Consider the following 18,197-nt stretch of genomic DNA (forward strand, 5'->3'; position numbering starts at 1 on the left):
GGCTCAAACACCAAAGCAAATGAAATGTGATAGCCACAAAGCAGTGCTGAAAGCTTCAGCTCTATTTTGTGGTAAGCGTATTGAACCATATGTAGTTCCTATCTGGAGTTCTGACCTCACATGAATGTCTAACAATTAGCTGCACATTTAATAGAAGATCTACAAAGCAACTTCTGGAACAGATCCTATCATGTAGAACTGTTGCTTTGAGTCTCACTAGCAGTTTGGTGAGCCAAAAGCCAGCATAGCTTTACAATGATGTCTAGTTTTTGGAAACACCAATCCAGTTGGCCAGAACCAGCATGGCAATTCCAAATGCCACTCCAATTCCAAATGCTTCTGCTTATTAGAAACTGTAGCAAGGGGATTTCTAGTCAGGCACCAAGTTAAACACTAGGTTGCCCAGGCTAGTTCTAAAATCTCCATCCTTGGAGATTTTCAAAATTCACGTGCACATGTCCTTGAATGATCTACCTTTGGAAAAATTCTTGCTTTGAGAAGGAGATTAGACTAGATGACATTCGTTTCCCTTCCTACCTAGGTTGTTCTAAAAATCCATTATTCTTTCCCTTAAGAGAGAAGGTTGTTATTCATCACTGCTTATGAAATCCACCAGTACACACCAATTGCAACCTGCATAGCTATGGCAGAGATTCAGAGCCTATTTATATAAAATAGATTGCTTTACTACTGTTGGATATTTAACTTCAGAATTTCCTGATTTTTCTATATTGTATAATTGTGCACTGGAGTTTTCTTTTGCACATGTTAACTTTTTATCCACCATTCACATATTCACATATGTATAAAGACATCTAGGAAAATCTTTAGGTTATGGCAGCAAAAGTGTACACCTTGCCATGATCTCTTTCAAACACAAATCTATTTTAATAATATATTATCTTGGAACTGTTGTTGCAAAGAGGATATTTCTTGAAAGGCTTTGAAATGAGTTTTCCTGACCTGCTGATTGCCAGTAGATTAATACTTGGACACATCCAAACAACTGGAGAAGCAACAGATATCAACTGGGATTTACAAAACTGATAGATGATACTATATATTCTAGGATTACATTCAAAAGATTGTGTGTCTACAGAGGCCACTATCTATAAACTGGGGTGAAGACAAAAGCATGAGGTTGATAAGTGACTATTATATAAACATAAACTTTTCCTAAATTACTTCTTTACAAAGTTTCTTTTTTTCCACTCATTTTATAACACTAAGAATACTTAGTACAGTGAGTGTGATTTTCTTCTTATTATTCTTTCACTGACAAAATCAATAATGTAACTTTTCATTCATTAGTACTTTTCCTCTGAGGATCTCAAAATACTGCGTAAATTTCTGCTCACTCTTAAGAGCTTCATAGTTACTTATATGGTAGCCAGCCGCATTTCTCATAAGACTGGGGTATGACAGTATGCAGTTAACTAGACATCAGGACTAAAACTGGGCATAGAGGATGGACATTTTAATATATGCCCTGCAGCGCAATAGAATGCAGAGACTGTATACAAAATTTTCATAGAGTTATGTTAAAACTATAGCATTCAACTTAACATAATGTGCATTTAATTTTTGCCTGGGGGTTAAAAAAATTTTAAGGCAACAAAGCCTTTCACATGACATCCCACTTTTTAAATTTAAGATACATTGTTTCTTAGCAGATATATATAAGCTTGCTTCCATGGAAATTATGTACTGTATTATTCCCAGCAATAAAGCCATAGGATACATGTAGCATGTCTCAGACACATCAAAAAAGGAAAATATGAGCTGCTAGATTTGGTTTCACTGAAGTCTGAGCTCCCTTCCCCCCTTCACAAGCTCAGTACTTTAACTTCATCTCTCATGCTATGGGGAATGAATTACAGAAGCAATCTATCCTAATTTGTTAACTTATTCAAATAACAGTTATTATACTTAACTATGCTAAAGATTATCTTTTTGGTGGCAGATTGTTTATTTTTTGATGAGGCTAATTACTGATTTTCCAAAGGTAATTTACATTTATTACTAATACATCTTTTAAAATGTGACAGATAAATGTTGTTCCCATAAGTGTATTATGAAAAAAGTTTCTATTTAAAAACACATTATTTAATTTGAAAGATAAATGGCAAACACCATTATTTTTCCTGTAGCACCTGTGCTGTAAGCTCATTTAAATGTGTAATTCCATGTGTAGCTGCAATACTTAGAGAAAAATAATCTATAGTATATGTGTACCTTTAAAGCATACTAAGAATTCGAAGCTGAAAGAGGCCTAGTTTCAAGTATAGTTTGATTTTATACTGGTTCAGTATTTGCACTGGATGTACAAGAGAATAAAATAGTGAAGAGTTGCATACATTCCTGCCAAGTGTATGTAACAATCCAATTGTTTATCAGCATACTACAAAAAATGCTCATCATGTTAAAATAGTAGCAATTCTGAAAGCAGACTCAGAAATGTCTATCAGCACCAACACATCTTCCTTACTAGCCAACATTAGAATTCTGTAACAGAGGTAGTCATAAAACTATGCATGGAGGATGGCTTGTAAGAACTGTCCTTCTGTATGTGAGAGATCTTACAGTGTTCTGCTGTCAGTGTGACCCATAACTCACAAAAGGGTTGGGAATTATTAGTCATATATTCAATATGCATAAAAATCATTACATTGAGGAGGTTTATGTGATGTGCCTCACTTCTTTTCTAGAAAATACGGTATACTTCTGCATGTTATTTGTTAGTGCTTACAAGTAAGTCAGAAAAGCTATTTCTTTCCTCTTGTACAGAATCCATAGTTTAAACAGAAGTTCTAACTTAATTTAGAAAAAAAACATTTTATCTGGGCTTAAAAAAAAAAGAATTCTTTTTATCTAAGAACCAGAAAGTTAGCCAGAATATTCTGCCACTTGCTATATCCAGAAAGAAACCCAGGAGAGAGGGCAGGCTCTATGGCTGATGCTCAGGACTGGTCCCAGAAGGCCTGACTGTTATTTCCTGCTCAGAAATAGTTGTTTTTGTATGACTTTTCCTTCCCTGCCTCAGTTACTTTAGCCACAAAATAATGAGAATAATAATTGGTGGAATCTGTGAAACACAATTCATTTGCTGGAAAGTGTTTTGAGATCCACAGATAAAATATGATAGAGAAATGCAAAGTATTGTTAGTGAATTAGTCATTGCAGGAAAGAAATAATATAGAAATTTACACAATAGCTAGTGTGTAATAATTTACTTTTTGAGAATGGAACTACAAAAGAAATCTAAATTTATTTTTATTTAATTTTTGTAGGGCAGTGGATAGAAGAATGTTTCTTTATAGAATTTAAAATGGTCTGACTTTTTATCTCCTCACAATAGCTGACTTCTTTAAAAAAAATGAAATGGAATAAACAGATAATCTTATACTTTTGTGTGTTACATATTTTTTGAAAAACCTGACATAATCCATCAGTGAGACTTTTCTTGCTATAGATACATGAAACTCCTGCCAAAGTTGTAGAAACATTTTGATAAAATCTTCCCCTTTACTCACATTAATTCTTCCCCAATTTCTAAACAAACTATTGAGCTTTTCACTCTTTCGTGTAAGTATATTCCTTCTACAGATAGAGGGGGGCTCAGTTACAGCAAATAAGATCAAAGGAGAAGGTAACTGGATAGATGCAGATACTTCTGCTTAGTTCAGAAGGCACATAATGCACGTCTAGTGTGCCTCCTAGGACATGCCTACAAGATGTATTTTGCACTAAGCTTTGAGCTGTATTCTGACAGTTATTTTTTCATAATCCTCATCATAAGTCTGTGCTCTTTGATGAATAGTTTAACCCTAAACTCTAAGCTGGATAATTCTATAATATGAAAATTTAACTCAATGCTTGTACTAGAAGTGTCCAAGTAGCTATTTACAATTTAAAAATTCAGTGATGACAATGACAGTTCTGTTCATGGACCCCTTCTGTGACAATCTTTTCCTGTTCTCCATTGAAATCTCATAGTGTATGACTACATAAGTATTAAAATAAGTGACAGGTGCATCTTTTTGGTATTTGGCTTTAAAAAATTCCTATGTTTTTATTGATTGGTGCGCCTATGAGTGTGCTGAAGGTAAGTTTGCAGGTAAGGATGAAGACAGAATCCAGGGAAAGGTCAGATTTCATGACATTTCCTGTTTCTTTAGTCTTTACAGAAATCAATGAGTTTTCTATATCAAAACAATTTTTACACTACCTTGTACCTCAGGCTGTTAAAAGTCATTGTTTGCCAACTGTATGCTTCTGCATTAAAGGCTCTGGCATGTGGTTGTTTAATGGTTCTCTATGGTTGTTCTGGAAGAGCTATGTTTTGCAAATAAAACTGCATTTTCTGTAACCTACTATTACTTTTTTGTTTCCTTTTAGAAACTTGGCTGCAATTCAGGTGCAGGTTCATCCTGTAAACCCTGGGATGACCTCCAATTCCATTGTATCACTGCCTTTCATTACATTGACTCCCAAGATAAATTTTCTTTCCAAATGTGATTTGTCCATGTTGGCTTTGTGATCAGATTGCATATGCTAGTCCTATTTCAGTGATCATTTCGTGTGGTAGCAAAGCCATTTGCTTTCATATGGATTCCTTTCCCAAGCTACCTCTAATGACCTGCCCTTCCTAAATTGAATGCTCCTGTACTACTTATCACTGTTTCTGTTCTTTAAAGTTTTGAAGTTCCACAGGATTTATGATCAGTCTGATTCATCTTTTCAGTACCGCACCTGCCAGTATTCCTCTATTTTGTGTATCAAATTTAATATTTATGTGTATAATGCATAAACTTATTGAAGCTATTTTACATTTAATTTGACAGTTTTGTTGGATTGCAGCAAAAGGAAATCATTTGTCCTCCTGATTCAATGCATCTAAAAAATAAACAATTAAAATAAATAAATGTCATTTTATTTATTTAATTTTAAAATTTAATCTATGCAACACTTCAAGAAACAACTGCATGGTGTTGTATATTAGGAACTGTTGACATTCTACTGAATTAAGTACAACATTTTGGTTTTTTATGCTTCTTGAGGTGGTAATGAGTAAAAAAAGTTTTTAAAAAATGTGTGCCTTGCTGTATTTCTTATACCATTTATTAAAAAGCTGCTTTCACAGTAAAATTATGTTGATTTGGAAGGAGGAAATAGCAAGGTTAAGTTGTGTGAATAATTTCTGTATATATGTATAACCAAGTGCAAACATTGATGTATAATGACAGTATAAAATGCTTTCGTGTTTGTGATGTCCAGTGATGTGGAAAATATAAGCCTTAAAAACCATTAGATTGCATGGTAATTAGAATTGCCACAATAAACATAGTTTATTGGGGAAATAAAAAAACAGAACTGGTGATGTGTTTTACCTGCGTTCTAAGAACAGAATGCTGCATCGAAATACAGAGAAATACCTTTTTGTTTGAAAAGACTTCATAGAGAGAAGCAGTTCCATAGCTGGTGAAGATTTGTGTTACCTGGCTCAGAAGGAAAGATCCTCTTCTTAAAGATTTGGCAGGCCTCCCAAGTCAAACAAGGAGAGACAAACAATCAATACATTAAGCTAACGTACTGCCAGCAGCAGTTAAAAGTGGTCAAGCACACTTTGATATCAGACGTTTTCCTTTTTCTTTTTTTCTTTTTATCATTGGAATATTGGGTTATAAAATGCTCTCTGACTCTTAAAATTTCTTTCATTTACATAATTATATTGAATAAGCTTTATATATATATTCATATGGACACTTATACAGTTTGCTCTTTCAATGACTTAGGCTGTACATTTTAAAGGTTTTTATCTTGTGCTGGCTAACTAAATCAAGCCAGATCTACCTCTGCAAACATTGCTTTCATCTCCTAAAATCATCTTTTGCCATTTATTCCATTTATATAAGTTTTTTTTTGTTGTTATTGTGTTTTTGTTATTGTTTTTTGTTTTTACTAAAAGCCTTAGCATTCTTCTTCTTTTAAAAATGTTTGACAAGCTGAGCTTGTAGCTTAAAGGCACTGTACCAACCAGCTGATATGTTCATATAACACTGAAGTAACAGGTGAGTAAAGAAAATCGGATATTTTTCAAATTATTAATAGCTTCCTATAACTGCATGAGACAAGTCATCTATCTCTCAGTTTAAATTTCTGCTATATAGCATTGATGTTGGTAGGGCAGGAGAAATAACTCCCAGCTTACAGAAGTGCATTAATAAGAAGCAATTTTTAACAGAACTCTTGTAAAGCTTTCTGCTCTAGCATGTCTTGTAACACGTTTAGATTACCTAAAGTACATAGCTGTATAGCTAATTACCACAGTAATATATTTTAACTATTTCTTAAATTATATAGAAAGTAATTAAGAATATAACTCCTAAGTTTAGTAAAATATTTATTGTGTCAATTATTTTAATCTAAGATTTATTTCAAAAATTATTTGTGAAACAGTCTTGATGTGGGAATTAAGTTCGGAATCATTCATTTTTCTCCCTAGCATTTTCTAGTGGTGTTGTATGTTTTTTAAACTTAGTCTATAGTGAGACCTTACACTATGATGACAGAAAAACTAATATGTCTGAGGCTTTTCAGATCTGTCACCTCACCCAATAGACTATGTAGAAATTCATCAATTACTTGTGTCTTTCTATTAGACCATTTGCCACAAATTCCCTTTTTTTCCTATGGAAAAGTAGTAGTACTTGTCGTATCAATAAGCCACATATTCATCATACAATACATACAATACCTGGAATATTATATGACTACAGCTCAAATTTCTGTGATTCCTTGCTGAGAACTTCTGAACATTTTAATTTAACTAATATTCCCAGGTCTAAATTATTTGGTCTCATTAGGTAAAGTCTTCATTTTTTTTGACCCTGACACAAGAGCCATTATCATCAACTATTTTTTTCTGGCATGGTTATGTGTTTACCTTTTTTCTGTTTTTTCTTTTCTTCCCCTTAATCTTAGTCTTCTTCTCAGGATATATTGGGTTCTGATGTTAATAAAAATTGATTTCTAAATGAAAAGAAATCTCTGACATATACTCTACAGGATTTGTTCTTGTCTTAGCATAAGTCATATGCTTATGACCAAATTGTGCATCGAACTTTCGAGAAGTTCTGGTGCTAATGGCCTTAAGAAAACTACTGATATAGTGTAAAATTAATGTAGGTTTACCAATATAACCTCTAAGATCAGCCCATAAATACATTCTTGTATAGATCCTGTTACCTTCTGGTGAAATTCTCTTGTGCTGTAGAAGCATGCTACAAGCTTTCTGCAGCATTTATCCCCATCCAGAACTCCACAGGCTGCTTTTTATTCCACACACTCCTTGGCTTATGCTTGAACAACATCTGCAATGTGTGGAGACCATTTTACAGAAACAGCCCTGATGCATGGATTCCCTTTCTAGTTTGCTTCACATTCCTTCCGCAGAGAGCCAGAGATCTGCAGCTCCAAACAAAGGGAACTCACACTAATGCTAGTGGTAAAACCTGTGCTTGAGACTATGACTCAGAAGGTGTTTTGTAGTCACTGTAGTTTTATGTTTGGATAGCCTTGTGAACCATATACCCAATCTCTTTCCCCCTTAATAGTTTGCCTTTTTCCAAAGATAAGTAATAGCCTTTCTATGAAACAGTGCCTCTGTATGTTCTAGAGATGGTACCTCTAAAGCTTTAGGGTTGTTTGTGTTTTTCATTGTCAACTTGTGTACACACAAGCATACAAACACATGCACACCAGCAAAATTGTGTAAGTTTCTTTCACAATAAACTCAGATGATCAGATGATTAGTCCCTGTCAGTTAGATGACATGTTAACACTCATCTGTCTTCCTTCAGAATGGCGAAGGGATGTCATAATTCCAGTTCCAGTGCCTTGTATATTAGAATTTCATTATAATTCTCCTGTGTTGAGCAGAACAACAACTTTTGACAAAAATGTACTCAAGATAAGTGTTTTTTTTTTATTATTATCATTTCATTTTATTGAAGACATCAAGAACAATGCTGCAAAGGTTTCTGTGCTGCAAAGCAGAATAAGTGGTTTATTAATGTTTAGGATAGACCATACACAAGCTTGGCTCAAGAAGATTAACTGGGATGTCAAGTTCATACCTGATCAATCTCCTTCACTGGCAAGTTTCTAAAAACTTATTCCTAATGATAGCATCAATTGGAGAGGGATTTTGGCCAGCAAATGACATCTGATCTATTGCTTTCAGTTCTGTGCTTCAAACTTTCTAGACTCACAGTCTTTTATACCTATTTTATCAACCCAAGTTGCTTACATTTTTCATGTGACTACTGTTTGCTCAGTAAACGCATTCTCACCCCTGATTCTAGAAAGGTTTTTAAATGCTAGATCATAAATGAACTTCGCATCATTTAGGATTGAGCTCTATATGAATTCTCAGTGCTTCAGTGCTTTAAAAATGTATTTTCCAATCAACAACAAGTAGTATTGCTTTATTTCTGGAGTGTAGAGAAGTAAACTAATATTGGAGTTAGAATTTTGTAGGTCAGTAATTTCAATGCATAACTATTACTGTGACAATGTAGTTATTGATAAACTAATTAAGAATACAGGAAGTACAGAATTTCATCATACTTAAATTGAGATGTTATGGCACAGAAAAGAACAGAGAAGGAAATGACTTTGTCTTGTATTGATCTCATGTCTCTGTGACATTCTAGGATTGTGAATGGAAATTAAAACAATATTTTGAAATGATTTTTCTCTTCCTTGTAATTACTATGAGGATGTTTTAAATGCAGCAAGGATTCAGTTGTAGCATTTGCCAAAGAAATATCATGAGAGTGTCAGGGAAAGAGAAATGAATTTGACAAGGTTTCAAGCAATAGTGGAAAAACAAAAGCTGTACTTGATACACTTCATTTACAGCATGATAAAGATCAGACTCTGGAAGTACTGATACTGAGTATCAACCATCTATCCCACATCTATACACTTCTTCAGGGAAAGATATATGCTGCTAGAAAAAACATGCCCTCGGGTGAGGTGGTTTGGTTATTTCTCATGGAGGATACATATTGAAACTTCTACTCATAGCTCTGGACTAGAATGATCTTTAGAGGGTGTGTGTTTTCTTGCATCTTTATAAAGAACGGGATCAAATTTGGTCTGAGAAGCATATTTCTCTGACAAGCTGGAAAAGTTGTAACAACTAAATTTAAAGTTACATTCATCAGCAGAGAAAAAAAAAAAAAAGAAAGAAAGAAAAATCAATATTTCTGTAAATCTAGAGGTCCTGGCCAGTAGTTTAACCCAGAATTCTAAACTTTGTGGTATTACTGTTTTTTTATTAGCTGATCATTATTTATCCTGACCAGAACTATATCTTTCTATAGTGTTTGGTTTTCATAACTCAAATAAGGATTTTCATAGTGCAAAAAGATTATGAAAATGCCTTTTCAGTGGTTAAAACTGGCAAGGCTCCATTGGTTGCTGAGCATGTATGCCAGCCCAGATGATCAGTGATGCTTTTGATCACGGTTTATGAAGGCAAAGACTTTAAAGGAGCTTCTCATAGACATAGAGCTCTATTTTCAACTATGATTAAGACCACTAAAAAAACTGTCCTCTGTAAAGGGGTTTTGCCATAAATGAGATCATAAATGTTTCTCAGGCCTGTTACCGTTTATTTTACGTGTTCATGTACCTCTTACCCTATTATATGCATATATAGCAGCTATCACCATATTGACAAACAGTCTTTGGAACCACTGAGTTTGGAACTGGTCCTCTGAGCCAAACAGTTCTCTCGTTGTATCTTTTCTTCCCACAAAAAATCATCAACTAAGAAAAGCATTTGCAACTTACATTTGTAGCAGAGGAATTCAGAAAGTTACAGATAATTTACAGGCACCATTTTGAAAGGCAGGCAAGTAGAAGGCAATAATATAGAGGGTTGGAGTGAAGAGAAGGTGGCTGGCAGATATGTAACAACTGCAGCTGCCAGCAAGGCTGGAGGGAGCATTCAAGTCTGCAGATATGCTGGCTGATGGCTGGAAAAGAAGACAGACAGAAGAGGATGCAGAGCTCCAAAGAAGGTTGATGGGAATTAGCTCTGTTAAAAACATTTGTAGAATGATAGGAGCATACGCTGTATTGAAACCAATTTATCTCTATTGCTAGACTTGTTATTGCAAACTGTAAAGTGATGCTATTCATGAATACACATTTTTTCTAAATCTGCTGTTCAGTATGCTAAGCATATCAATCAGATGTACCATTGTCAGTTAATTAACATTTGATTGCGTTAAACATAGGGTGTTGAAGAGGAGGTTTCTTCTCGGAGGGGGAGGGGTATCAATGTTTGAGTCCTTTGGAGGGAGGAACATGTTAATAATTATCCTGAATTGCAAGTAAAATCAAACTGCAATCTGTGTGTACATGTCCCCATACCACTTGTCACTCTTACACTCACAATAAGAGGGGTAGACACATGGAGCAGGTAATTCATCAGCTTAGTCCTTAGCCATATATCCTGCATATAAACTTCTCATATGTGAAGCAACATCCAGAAATGGAAAAGTCGCTGTACAAGACAAGTGTAGAAGAAAGGCATGAGAAAAAAAGAAAGAGAAAAGAGGGAAGAGAAGAGAGGGAGAAGAAGGAGAAGGAGAAGAAGGAGTAAAAGGAAGAGGGGAGAGAGAGGGAAGAATAGAGGGATAGTAAAATAGAAAATTGAGTTGTGTCTACACTATATATCTATGACTATTTGGTAGCATTTTGTATCACGACATGATAGTATTTGAAATAATGAATGGTTTGGTTAAGACAAATCTATCTTTCTTCTTCACCCAGACACATAAGACCAAGTCACTCACAGTAATGGGTTGGTAGTGAATTTAGACATAATGGAAGATGATACTATACTCCTTTACATGATATATAATTATCTGTGGAATTTCATTTCTACAGGAAATTAATGAGTCAAACATCTTAGTGAGATTGTAAAGAAGCCTAAATATAGAATAGGCAGCTGTGCTAAGATAGCAGGTTAGTTCAAACTAATGACAGTGGAAAGCAAATGTCATTCTCCATGATGGAAGCTGGCAAATTTTCCCAAAACCTATATAACAATGACCAAAGCAACATGGAAGATTTCTGATTTTCTCCTGGGCAATTAGAAATGGACCACTGACAGATATAAAGCACATAAAAAAGCATAGAAAATGCCTGCATTTCTTTTCCTTCCTCTTCATTCTTTCTCTGGGAATGAAGATGTGATCTTTCAGGAAAAAAATATTTCAATTACTTGACAAGCTAGTGTGCTGTGGTATAAGTAATTAAATACGTTTGTTTGGGTAACTCTAACCAGCTTTCTACATGCCATATGTAACATATACATGGCTACCTAGGAGTTAACTGTGATAAACTATATTTCAATCATGAAAATGCTCATAATTCAGGTTACTTGGATGACAGTATTTCAGAAGAATAACCCTTCTTTAATCATACATTTTGATGGAGGAATGCTCATAAGCACAGCAGCGCAGCTCAATTCTTTCCATGAGGACTGACATCTTAAACTGTTCTAAACAATGAATCACCTTGTCAAATAAAGTGTGTAATGCAAAATCTGTTTTCAAACTCATCTGATATAATGACAGTTACAGCAACATGTTTGAGATGGTAAACCGACAGTAATAGTTATATTTCTCTTAGACTTCTACTGCACTTCAAAAGTTTTATGCAACCATATACTTTTTTTTTTTTTTTTTTAAATTCAAGAAAGTGTTACACTAGAACTTTTACTTTATGAGTCTTTAAGACAAGCAAGCAGGAAATTGCATTTTTTTGTACAACAGGAACTCTTAATTTTAACATTTCCTTAGAAAAAACTGTAATGTCAATTGCAAGCTAAACTTATATATCCTCATCTGAAGATTCAGATTGTTCTTTTAGAGTAAAATATGCATTAAAATGTTTTTCTTGTGAGATTTCAATGGCAATCAACACTATTTATCTTCCTTGATCCTTATTACTATTGTATACTTACTAATGAAATATCTCTGCACAGATTTCTTAGGCTTAGTCAAATTGAAAAGGTGATATGAAGAAAGTCCTTCTTAATCTTAGAAATCTACCCTTGGCATTTTGTCATGTACTCATGAGATTTGTGGAAGGCTAAGAAAGAAGCATGTTCAGGAACATCCAGTCACTCTTGCCAAGACCAGAGCAATGTACTGGGCTTTTCTCACCTACTGCAACTGGTGAGAGGGCTGAGATTTCTTCAAAACAGATTTGCAGCTGAACCTTGGTTTCTGTGAGCAGTGGCTGAGATCTCATCCAGCCTTCCAAAAAAAAGATTTGATATGACATTTTTAGAAGTATTAGAGTTGTAGTTATTTAGTATCAATAACAAATATAGATCTGGTGCAGTAGAAAAATGAGCCTCTTTGGAAAAGCTTAAAGCTTGACTTTCAGCACTGGATATGTGTGTTGAGCTGGAAAACAAAGGGCTTAAAAATGTGGGATAAACTGTGCAGACAGTGGCAAACAGCAGCTGACTACTCTTAATAGGAAGGAAAGAAATGACACATCAGGTAATAGGAACGTAGAATTTGGTAAGTGATGGAGATGAGCCATGGAGAAGAGATAATTTGGTGAGACATCTGCACAGAGAAGAAAAACATTTCTGAAGGTAGGTGTGGACTACTAAGGAAATTGTTGTAAATGCTACGGTTGTATACTTGCATCTAAGATTTGGCTAATTGGTAAGTAATTATATCACCTTTACAATATTATCTGCTGACTGACGTAATAGTATCGATAAAAGATCTCCTCATCTTCTGTTTCCTTACCAATGAGACCTCATAACAAAATGTTCAAAAAAGCATCTCACTGAAAATTTCTTTTCCAAAATTCTTTTTTTTTTTTAATGTTATGTTTGTATTATTGTTGTGCATTGCAGAAAAGGTGACTATGGGATAAATTTTGGAGGAGTATCTGTTTGTTATGAAAAGAAGAAAGTAAACAGAAGCCCACCAACACTTCTTCTCTATACTCCTATTTGCAAACAGACCCATGGGACACTTCTCTTCAGCTAAATTTAAAAGAAGGAATATCACATTATGACATTCTTCCATTTATTCCTCTCCACATTTAAAACAGTTCCAAAGTCCTTTTGATGTGATAATCTTAGCAAGTGGAGGCCATGCTGACCCTGCATAAGGATCCTTACTGGTTCTGAAAATGAAGTTCTTGCTGTTTAATTTACTAGTGATGCCTGCATCACAAAACAGGCTATAGACTCTAATTTTCTGTTTCTCTTATCAAGGAATTGTGTTTGCATAACATAAGGGATTAGAATTGAAAAAGGGAAAAGACCCCTGAATATTTCTTCCCTTGATGTGTTCAAAACTGCAAGTTAGGTAGTGAGGCCTGTATTCACAGAGCACAAATAAAGAAGTAAGTGGTAATACAAGATACAAGTGTGGGGAGCTGGATGAAACTGAGAAAGGGTCACCTAGAAGTGAAACGATGTGACAATGTAAAAAATTCCACTGTGGCTGCAGAAATAGCCAGTCCTTATGCACAATGATTTTCCATGATGTAGTTGGCAACAAAAAGCAACTACTCTGGACTCTTAAAATGCTAATAATGTGTAGATGAATCTGCTTATAGAATCAGATGGCAGCACCTGTCTGAAGTGTGACAAACAACTTAAAAAAATTTGCAGCACCTCTCCTTACCCTAAATTCTTAAGCTAGTTTGCATACTGTGCGCTTAAAAAATACATAGCCATTTCTTTGAACTCCAGCAGTTTCATCCAGGCTATGCTTCATCTTATATCAATGCTTTTGATTAAGAAACAGTATGGCATTTTGAATGTGATAAGCTTGCTGTGGTGCTGCATAGTATGTAGCAGACTGTTTTTTCATCATTTAAATCTGGATAAAGAAATTTGTTTCAAGCTTCAGTTCCAAATTGAAGGTTTTGAACTTATTTCGTGATCAATCTTTACTTTTCATTATTGTTAGTTTCTTTGAATCTGAATATGGAGTTATATAATAAAATACACATTTAAAAGAATATACAAATGCTTGTATATGAATTTCTAACAGATAAATAATTAACTTCAGTTAACATTCTAATTTTTATATTTCTTTAATTGCATGACAATTTGCAAATATTGCTGCCAATACAAGCTCTTGCAGAACTTCCAAACTGCAATTGCTAAGTGCACAGGGCCATGGCACAGAACAAATTGCCCTTTAGCACTGATTTATGACAGACATAGTATGTTCACAGCCTCCTATGTGTCCTATAGCATGATCATGGAAAAACAAAGTACTGACAGGAAGAGGCCTTTAAATGCACCACTCAGATCAATCCCATAGATTAGATGATGGAATGGTGCCCACATTTGAAAATTTGGCCGCTTTTTCGAGGCTAAGTTTTTAATAATTTTTAAGACAGGAAAATGGAGAAGGTTTTGCACTGTTAGTTTTTTTGGCAATTTCTGAGTTAAAAGTATTTATGTAACACAGTGATGAAAGGTTTAGCTTTTATTAGTATACAACCAAAAGCTTTAATGCTTTTATATATGTAAAATTTCTTCTATATTTTTAGTGCTTGTGTATGAACTCTGGGCAGCTGAATAATTCAGTGATTCCAAAACCGTGCACTTAGTTTTCCTTCTTCAAATCCCCTTGCTCTCACCACAGCTAGAGTAGTCCATACTTTTTCAAAAAATGAAAAATTCTCATCCTCTCTCTCTTAAAGACACAAAAAGCTGAAAGTAAACACACTGGAGAAAGTGTAAAGAAAAGTGTGTCTCAGAAAAGGAACCACTATGGACGCTCCTTAGCAATAATAGAAGAATAGCTGTCTTTGCTCTCACTGGAGCAACCTTAAATTTTCATAAAATCAAGTCCAATAAGGCCAATATCCAAGTTCTGGGGTTGCCCAGAGGAAAAGGTTTGTTAGACTATAATCTTTGTGGAAAAGTTGTTCCTTGACCTTTTTTGGCACTGTATGTCTACTGCAGCAGAGGGAGGTCAAAAGTGCACTAGTTGTTAGCACCAAAGATGAAGCTTAACCAGACACTGAGAGCAATGATTGTCAAACGGCTCCATTTGCAAGACAAGAAGTGTATCCTTAGCAGAGCCAGGAAGATGAAAGAGATTATTTTCTAGGGGTCAAATTTGTTCTTCTTTTCTGACCTCTCTCAAGATTGCAAAAGAAGTGGTAAGAGTTTTCTATAGCAAAGAGGCACTACAAAGAAAAATGGGAGTGTTTTCCTCAGTTTGTTTCTGCTAGTATTCCACCCAAAGTTAAACACTGTCACTGTTTTCTTTTCTCTTCTCTTCTTTTTTCTCTTCTTTTCTTTTTCCTTTTCTTTTTCCTTTTCTTTTCCTTTCTTTTTCCTTTCCTTTTCCTTTTCCTTTTCCTTTTTCCTTTTTCCTTTTTCCTTTTTCCTTTTTCCTTTTTCCTTTTTCCTTTTTCCTTTTTCCTTTTTCCTTTCCTTTCCTTTCCTTTCCTTTCCTTTCCTTTCCTTTCCTTTCCTTTCCTTTCCTTTCCTTTCCTTTCCTTTCCTTTCCTTTCCTTTCCTTTCCTTTCCTTTCCTTTCCTTTCCTTTCCTTTCCTTTCCTTTCCTTTCCTTTCCCTTTCCTTTCCCTTTTCTTTTTCCTCCCCTCCTTCCTTTTTGCCATCTTTATTCCATCTATTGGTCACAGGTCCCGCCCCACCATGGTACAAATGAAAATCTTACATGAAGACATTCTTTTGTTAGTATTATTGCTACTACTAGACAAACCTACTGCTAGACAAACCAACCTGTATCAATAGGTAGACAGAATTCAGAAGTCACTGCCATGGTACCATACTACTTTATAGCAGTATTTTAGTTGATTTTTAATTACTTGCTACAGAAGCAGGCAATACACATCCAAAAGCTATTCTGGCTCCAGATGTTGAATTTCTGAACTTAAAATAAAAAATACATTTTTGAGCTATCAGTGAAGACTTCAGGTTATTGTAAATTGATAAGATGGAGTATTATCCATTCAAAATAATGTACTTTTTAAAATAAACCATGAAACTCATCACCTCTCAACTCTTTAATAAAAGAGTAGGATCATGGATAAATAAAAGGGTTATTATAATGCAAGTGTGAAGGAGTTACTGTGGTTTTTTTTGTTTTTGTGTTTTGCTTTTCAACAATGACCTAAAAATCAAGTTTGTCGTAATTTGCCACGGTCAAGAAGGAGGAAGAAAAGAAAAATTTTACGTAGAGATAATTTGGAAATATGTGCAGAGCAATTGAATGGGAATATGGAATAAAACTCCTTCAGTTACCACAAAAAATGTAACTATTAATTAAATTTTCGAATACTGCTTTCTTGACAGAGTAGTTAACAATCCAGATGTCATTTGATAAACATGCCTGTACTGAGAAGCTCAAGTTATGGCCAAATGCTTCAAAACTACATAAAATTTTTTCAAATGCAGTAAGTCAGTGGGATGTAAGGCTAAGAAAAAAGAAGGAATTCTGACAGTAGAGCTACATTGTTTAGCTTCAAATGGGATTTCACGTATCTTTGCAAAGCTCTCTATCATAGCAATGGATTCTGTGGTTATTTTTCTTATGATTTTAATTTACGTTTTACTGTCAGTCATCAGTGTTTGTTTAACACGTGGAACAGTTCTATTTAAACATTCCTTCAAGCTACTTGGCTAAACTTGCTATCCATTGGGTGCCTCAGAGGATGAATTATTGAAATCTAAGCAGATTAATGCCTCATGCTTATTCCCATTGCAAATGCACAATTTTGTACTTAGAATAAGAGTTTTAAGCCAAAACTTTAAATGATGGAAAATTTTGCCTGCTTTATAAAGTAAACAGGTTCTAGTTGCCTTTTCAGTTTGGGAGAAGCTGTTAGGAATCTCGTGATGTGGGACGGATGTAGCTCCCATGAGACCACTGAGCAGCTTTTCAATAAGTAAAGCAGGTCAGCCTCTGAGTTGAAAGGATAATTTAGGAATGGAGATCTTTACAGATTTTTATCTTGTGCTTGATTATCTTTACATCAGGCCATATTCTTCCATAATGAATCAAAAACCATCTTCAATGGGACAAAAACATGAATAGTTTATTACAGTTTCTGGGCTGCTTCAAAACATTACTTTCCTAGGAGCTAGAAAATTTCTTCTAATTTATTTTATTTTCTGTGGACATGAACCTTTATCAACAAGATACTGATGACAGTTATTATATAAAAATATTTTATTACTAAGGCACAGCACATTTCTGTCTTGTTTAACAAGATATTAAATGGATATTCAATGTCTTCAGTCTTATAAGTGCCACTTTTACTTGATTCTATTAACCCTTGCCCTCTAACAATTGGGCCCTACTTCTTCCTGTCAACAACTATTTCTCTGAGTGCTTACAATTCATGCTAAAATCTCTTAAGTTATGGTATTCAGTATCAAGGCTGACACTTCCCAGTCTTTTTACCTTATCTACTCAAAAGTTTTAGGATTTCATAGTGTCTTACAATCTCCTCATAAATGCTCTCTCATTTCATTCAAAGCACACAGAGAAAAATATAGCACCTATGTATCCATTCTTATAAAGGAAAGATGTGAACAGAGAAATACTGCTGCTCTTGGTTCCCTCCCAACTCACTGCAATCCTAAATGCAAGAAAGAATAGGGAGGTGTGAAATAACTGAATGTAGGTCCCAAATTTTGAGGATCTCACTACATCTCTGAATCTTGAAACAAAATATTTGATTTTCAAAAATTCGAATTAAGCCCAATTTAGATGCCAGCTTTCAAATTAGAATACATAGATTGAATTTAGGCTCCCAACCCTGACATACCTAATTTGAGTGCTCAAAGTCATTAAACCTAATGATCAGAATGTTTTTTAGAGCTGCCACAAAACTTCTATGTATCAAGGACAATATTAAACAGAGCCTTTGGCAGAAAAAAATGAATTGTGGCCCTGCCTCTTCTGTTCCCTCTCTCTCTTTCTCTCTACTCTTTTTAACACCAAGATCATCCTTCATTTTAGCAACGGAGTGTTAAGCAAAGCTCAACATGTATCTTGACACTACTGACTGTTATGATATGGACTATGCTTCCAGCAATAAGTGCAAAATACTGTACTTAGCACTTTTTTTTTTGGTCCTTCT

At 34.7% G+C, this 18,197-nt stretch overlaps 1 protein-coding gene across 8 annotated transcripts in view; it reads left to right on the forward strand.

The window, feature by feature from the left end:
• Window positions 1–17,882, forward strand: part of AKAP6 (A-kinase anchoring protein 6) — a 273,752-nt gene extending 255,870 nt beyond the window's left edge. For 6 of the 8 annotated variants that reach the window (XM_085225172.1, XM_085225173.1, XM_085225171.1 and 3 more), the window contains one exon: window positions 4,399–5,373. The gene's annotated coding sequence lies outside the window, so the exon portion shown is untranslated. The other 2 variants (XM_085225176.1, XM_085225175.1) reach the window with 2 other exon arrangements.
• Window positions 17,883–18,197: the final 315 nt, after the last annotated feature.

This window comes from Meleagris gallopavo, chromosome 5 (genome assembly GCF_905368555.1).
Source record: "Meleagris gallopavo chromosome 5, MGAL_WU_HG_1.1, whole genome shotgun sequence".
NCBI lineage: Eukaryota > Metazoa > Chordata > Aves > Galliformes > Phasianidae > Meleagris > Meleagris gallopavo.